The sequence below is a fragment of the Bos indicus genome, chromosome 7 (genome assembly GCF_029378745.1).
Source record: "Bos indicus isolate NIAB-ARS_2022 breed Sahiwal x Tharparkar chromosome 7, NIAB-ARS_B.indTharparkar_mat_pri_1.0, whole genome shotgun sequence".
Lineage (NCBI taxonomy): Eukaryota > Metazoa > Chordata > Mammalia > Artiodactyla > Bovidae > Bos > Bos indicus.
The window spans coordinates 106573608-106579607 of NC_091766.1; positions in this window are offsets into that span (position 1 = coordinate 106573608).

Here is a 6000-nt window from a genome sequence, read left to right on the forward strand (position 1 = left end):
CCTGACTCTTGAGCACTTGAAATGTGACAATTTTAAATTGAGATATACTGAATACATAAAATATGCTCCAGGTTTTGAAAACTTAGGATAAAGAAAAAGACTGCAAAATATCTCATTACAAATTTTTTCATTTTGCTCACATGTTGAAATGATAATATTTTATAACTGCATTTATATTTATAAATATTTATATTTATAATTTATACTGTATAAAATATTAAATTCTTAAAATGAATTTTATGTTTCTTTTTACTTTTTTAGATATATGGCTATGGGGAAACTTTAAATTTCGTTGCTCACATTTGTGGCTACAATTATGTTTCCATTGGGCAGCACTTATCTAAATATTTAAATACAGAAAGAAAGGAGGAAAAGAGTGGAGGAGAGGAAGGGAGGTAAGGGGGAAGGAAAGAAGGAAGGAAATAAAAAGGATCTTCAAGAACTAAAAGATATAAGCCTTAAAAGATCAGAGAATGGAACAACCCTTCCTCCACATAACACCAATGACAAAAGAAAATCTGGGAGCCTGAGATGCTGTGCTTACAGCACCCTGCCAGCCACTTAGCAAATGCCAGTGTGTACTGATCTCAAGTGGCCTCGGCCTGCGGGGCCTGGAAGCAAGGTTTCGGTTCGCGGCAGAGATGAAAGTCAGGCTGAGGCATGGGAGTGCTGCATCCTAGCCACTCGAGCCGCAGGGACCAGTGGCCAGTGGCAAGGCCCTGGTGCACCCGGCTGTGAGGAAATGAACTCCCGCAAAGACAGGAAGCAGTGAAACAAGGGAAGTGTGAAGCAGGGAGGAAGAGTATGTGTGGGTAGACCCACGGAGAGGCTCGCTGAGAGCCCTGCCCTTGTGGCAGTCTGACACTTGAATGGGGCGCTTCCTCCAGGTTTCCTTCCGCCAGCGTCTTGCTTCTCCTGGCCCTGAGCTCATGTTTGCTGGATCTGAGTCCAGGCGTGTGCACACCATCTCTCCCACAAGATGGATTCTAGCGAAGGGGGCCTCAGGGGGAGCCGGCATCTCTTACTGTGAGGTGACACCCCCTCCCTTCTGACCTCTGAGACAGAGCCTTTCTGCATGAGTCTAGTAGGGAAGGTCTCTCACTTCAAGAAGGAGAACGATGCGATCTCTATCTGTTATCTGGGCAGGGTGACTTCCTCTCTGGGTCCCTGTCTTCACTGCGGGGAAACCAGCCCTCCAGACTGGGGCGCCCCAGCTCCCGCCTCAGCAGTGTCTGCTTCATGATCACGTCCCCTACTTCAGGCACCATGCTAGGTGCTACAGCGATGGACGAAGCCATCCGTTCCGTCCTGGAGTGCTCAGTCTAATGAGAATTAAGGAGGACAAGAAAAAATTTTGCAAGCTTTTACATTTTGTCTTTCATATTGTTGACCTTAAAGATACTATGTTCTAATTTTCTTTCAAAGAGTGTGGACACGCCTCTCCAAATCTGACCCTTATTAACCTGATTTCTGTTTTGTCCTCGTGAGAATGAACGGCAACGGGACATTGAAAGGCCGTTTTAGTTCCTTTGTCAAAAATGTCACTGGCTAGTACATTGCATAGTTGCTCAGTAACGGAAATTAATTTAGAAGCACTCATCTGGCATATATTTCTATATTATGCATATCAGTTCAGTTCAGTTCAGTCACTCAGTCGTGTCCGATTCTTTGCGACCCCATGGACTGCAGCACGCCAGGCCTCGCTGTCCATCACCCAGAGTTTACTCAAACTCATGCCCATTGAGTCGGTGATACCATCCGTCTCATCCTCTGTTGTCCCCTTCTCCTCCCACCTTCAATCTTTCCCACCGTCAAGGTCTTTTCAAATGAGTCAGTTCTTCCCATCAGATGGCCAAAGTTTGGGAGTTTTAGCTTCAGCCTCAGTCCTTCCAATGAACATTCAGGACTGATCTCCTTTAGGGCTGGTTGGATCATACATATCATTCTCACACAAAATCATTCCTGGATCCTTCCACAGTATTTCGGACCACCTATGCAGTCATGCTTGTATACATGCGTATACAAACCCATTTCAATACAAATATGCAGAGCAAAGACCTTCATTCTGGAGTAATCATAGCTTCACCAGCCCCTGGCCATCCCCACCCCAGGCTCTCAGAGGAAGGAGCCCAGCTCTGGCTCCGCCAGGCCTTTTGTCGTGCTGATTAGAATTGAGCTGAGCCGCAAGATTTACATGTTAAAGGAAACAGAGCCCGGGCCCCAGAAACCGATCCCGCCCGGAAGGAGGAGGAGAGAAAAGGAAAGGCTTCCAGGAGCCAGAGTTGGGAAGCGGAGTTTGGGGGAGTGAGGGGAGAGAGAGAGAGAAAGGAAACAGTTACCATGGGGAGCCGTAAAAGATACTGAGACTTGAGATGAAATTGAAATGCTGAGCTATTGATAAGGGACGAGGTTCTGAGAGAACAGAAATGAAGGCAGGATGAGCAGAGGCGAGAAGACCCCAGGAAGGCTTGCTGAAAGTTATGAGATCCCTTAGTGATTTTCTGAGAGGCGGCAATGAGGATTTAAAATGCGTTCATTAATTCCTGCCTATCTGACTGGTGTTTCTACTGGCTTTGCAACTATTCACACTGGTGAGAGCAGCTGGGTTAAGTTAATTAAACAAGGAGGCCGTTAGACTGGATGGGGCTCTAATGCTTTGGCAGCCAGTAGGCAAACCTAAATCTAAGCCCAAAAATCCCTCCAACTTAGGAATCAGAATGCTAAAGACACAGACCACAAACAGCCAACTCGGCTTTAAACCACGGCCGGTCAGATAATTTCCTTTCTTGGCTTTCTTTGCCTGGGTCTTTCCTGAGCTCCTGTGGGCCTACCGTTTCCGGTTTGGTGCTGCCCTATTGCAGATGGCTTTTTGCTCAACCTCTTAGAATTTTTTGTTAGACCTCAGTTTATCTTTTAAGAGCTCCCCTGGTGGCTCAGCTGGTAAAGAATCTGCCTGCGATGCAGGAGACCTGGGTCGATCCCTGGGTTGGGAAGGTCCCCTGGAGAAGGGAAAGGCTGCCCACTCCAGTATCCTGGCCTGGAGAATCCCATGGACTGTGTGGTCCACGGGGTCGCAAAGAGTCGCCCGGCTCTCTCTGGGTTCCTGGTCACATTTCAGGAGCTCCATCCGGGAAGCGGAGGCTGTCCCGAGCCCCTATGCACACACAGCAACCACTGTGGCCGTCTCTAGCACCCTCACCAGCAGACGCTCCAGAGATAGGGCTTAAACAGAAAAGGTATGGCAACCGACTGAATAAACCTGGCTGTGCAGCTGGAGGAAGGTATGTACTGCCCCAGGCACGACTGCTCATCTTTTCTGTGCTTGAGCCCAAGAGCTAGGACAGGCCTGGTTTACTGGTTTCCTGTTTGTCTGGTTTGGTTGTCTTAATAGTCAGTTGCCCGTGACAATAAATACACCTTCTCAGTTTGAAAACACGGGTCCCTTGACCACAGCCGCCCCCTCCTGCCACAGACTCCCTAGCTGCAGGGTCATCCCCCTGTCTCAGGGTCAGCACGGCGCAGTCCCCGGGGAGGGCGGACAGGGTGGGTTGTCTGGAAACCCGGGACAAACCACAGAGTTCTGGGCAAGTGGCACAACAGAATCAACCAGAATCGTGTTTGGGCCCAGTCCAGGATAATCAAAACTGAATTCCTGGGCCTCTGTAATTTTTTTAAAATTCCTGGGTCATTCGGACACCAGGTTAAGAGCTGGGAAGCCCTCTGCCTTTGCTCCTCGCCCAGCTCAAGCCCGAGTCTTCGCTTGCTACGCCCATCCCAGAGGTTGCAGGCGAGCCTGCAGGCCCCGACGGCTGGCTCAGGAGCCCCCGTGTGCCTCTGAGGGGCGGTTCCTGACGATCGAGACCCGATGCCTTGGCTGGCTGGCCCGTCCTGGGTCAGGCTGGCATCTTGGGAAAATTACTAACAGCTCCTCTTTCTCTCTTAAAAGAGCTCCAGGTTTGGATGGTAAATTATATGGTCCCTCCACACATATCAAACAGGGGAAACCCAGCCTCGCCTAGCGTAGTATTTTCCTGGGATTCTTTCCAGCAGCAGTTTTAATATTCCTTCACTCTCTTCCTTCCTCAGACGTCTTTCTTTCCAGCCCTTTCTTCCTTCTTTTTCATCAGATAAGGCTTGCACAGCCCGGACAGCCCACCCTGTCACTCCTTACCCACCCCACACCCCTGGGAGCTTCCGCCTCACCTCCTCTTGGGGAGAGTTCAGGAGGGCGCTGCAGGTGAGAGACGGGATCCCGCTGGTTCCCGTTCGAGCGCCAACAGAGAGGCAAGTAGCCTGAAGCCCTGTGTTAGCCGGACGGGCCTGGCTTTCCCGCGGACCTCGGATCACTCGAAAGAAAGGTCTGTGGAGCACGGCGCCCACCAGGACTTCCTGAAGCTGACGAGGGACCGTCACCCAAGTGTGGACCCCGGGCTCCTGCAGATAGAAGGAAGAGGAGTGGGGGTTTTCCAGATTCGCCCACACCACGGACTTCCCACAGAGGAAAGCACTGGCCTCTGCGTCTTTCTCATCTGACCTCTCTCCTGGGGAGGCCCTGAACTCAGGGTCCTGATTGCCGCATCTGACGCTCTGGCCTCTCTCCTGGGGACACCCTGAACTCAGGGTCCTGATTCCCAGATCTGACACTCTGGCCTCTCTCCTGGGGAGGCCCTGAACTTATTATCCTAATTTTTGTATCTGAGGCTCCTTCTGCTCTGGTACGCAGGTTGCTTTTTCCTCCACCTTTGGCCCCCTGATTCCAGGACATTATAATCCCCTCTTTGGCTGGTACTCACCTTGTGGGAGCCCTTCCTGGGTTTGGCTTCCCATTCTGATGCTTCTCCAAAAACCCAGGCCAGGACTAGGCGCTATCTCAGAGATGACACAGAGGCCACGTCAGCGGCAGAGAGCCTGACATGGTCACAAACAACATGGTCGTGTTCACCGCCTTCTCTCCAAAACTGAGATTTCTCCACAGACGCTACAAAGCAGACGGAGCCCCTGAACTGTTTCGGTGTTGAATTGTGATTCTCCTCACGCCCCTCCCCACCATCCAGTCCCATCCCAGGCTCTCTGCTCTCCTCATCACATTCCCTGTGTGGACTGTGTTAGCCGCTCAGTTGTGTTCGACTCTTTGCGACCCCATGGACTGTAGCCCACCAGGCTCCTCTGTCCATGGGATTCTCCAGGCAAGAGTACTGGAGTGGGTCGCCATTGCCTTCTCCAGAGGATCTTCCTGACCCAGGGATCGAACTCTGGTCTCCTGCCTTGCAGGCAGATTCTTTGCCGTCTGAGCTACAGGGAAGTCTCATCATCTTCCCTACCACCCTCCTACGATGTCTCAACTCTCCATCTCACTTTGCATGTGAGTTGCTAAATGAGTCGATGAATCAGCTTTTGGTTCATAAGCCAACTACCAACACTGACAGTTACAGAACTGAGTTGTCCCATAAGGGCGGGTGGCAGATTCAGATGACCCCTGGGGGCAGAAGGCAGGCTGCCTGGATGAAGCCGGCTGGGTGGGAACCAGAGCATCTGGCGGGTGCCTGCCCTGGACAAAGGGTCTAACTGCTGTTCTTTGTCGGTGTAGTGCTGCCAGGAAGGGATGCCGCCTCCAAATGCTAGACCTTTCCAGCTTTCCAGAAAAAGAGACACCTGGATTCTTATGAAAAATCTATTATTTTGAGGGGGGATAAATATTAATGCCTGATTTTAAAACATTTAAATTTCATCCTTAAAACTCGGTGTGAGTAAGATCTGGCTTTCTGGCTGCCAGTTGGCAATGGCTTTTCTAGTGTATTCTCAGACAAATTTTTACATAATTTTAAACACGATTTCCAGATTGAAAAATCCTCTGAGACAACCCAGGGTCAAGGGGTGTGAAATGCTAAAGGATACCCTGGAAATCTACAGATGCTGCTGTTTATGCTTAAAAGTGTCAGTAGCAACAACAGAAATTCCTAGTAAGTGACAGATAGCTACTTAAGAAAATCTTTTACCGAA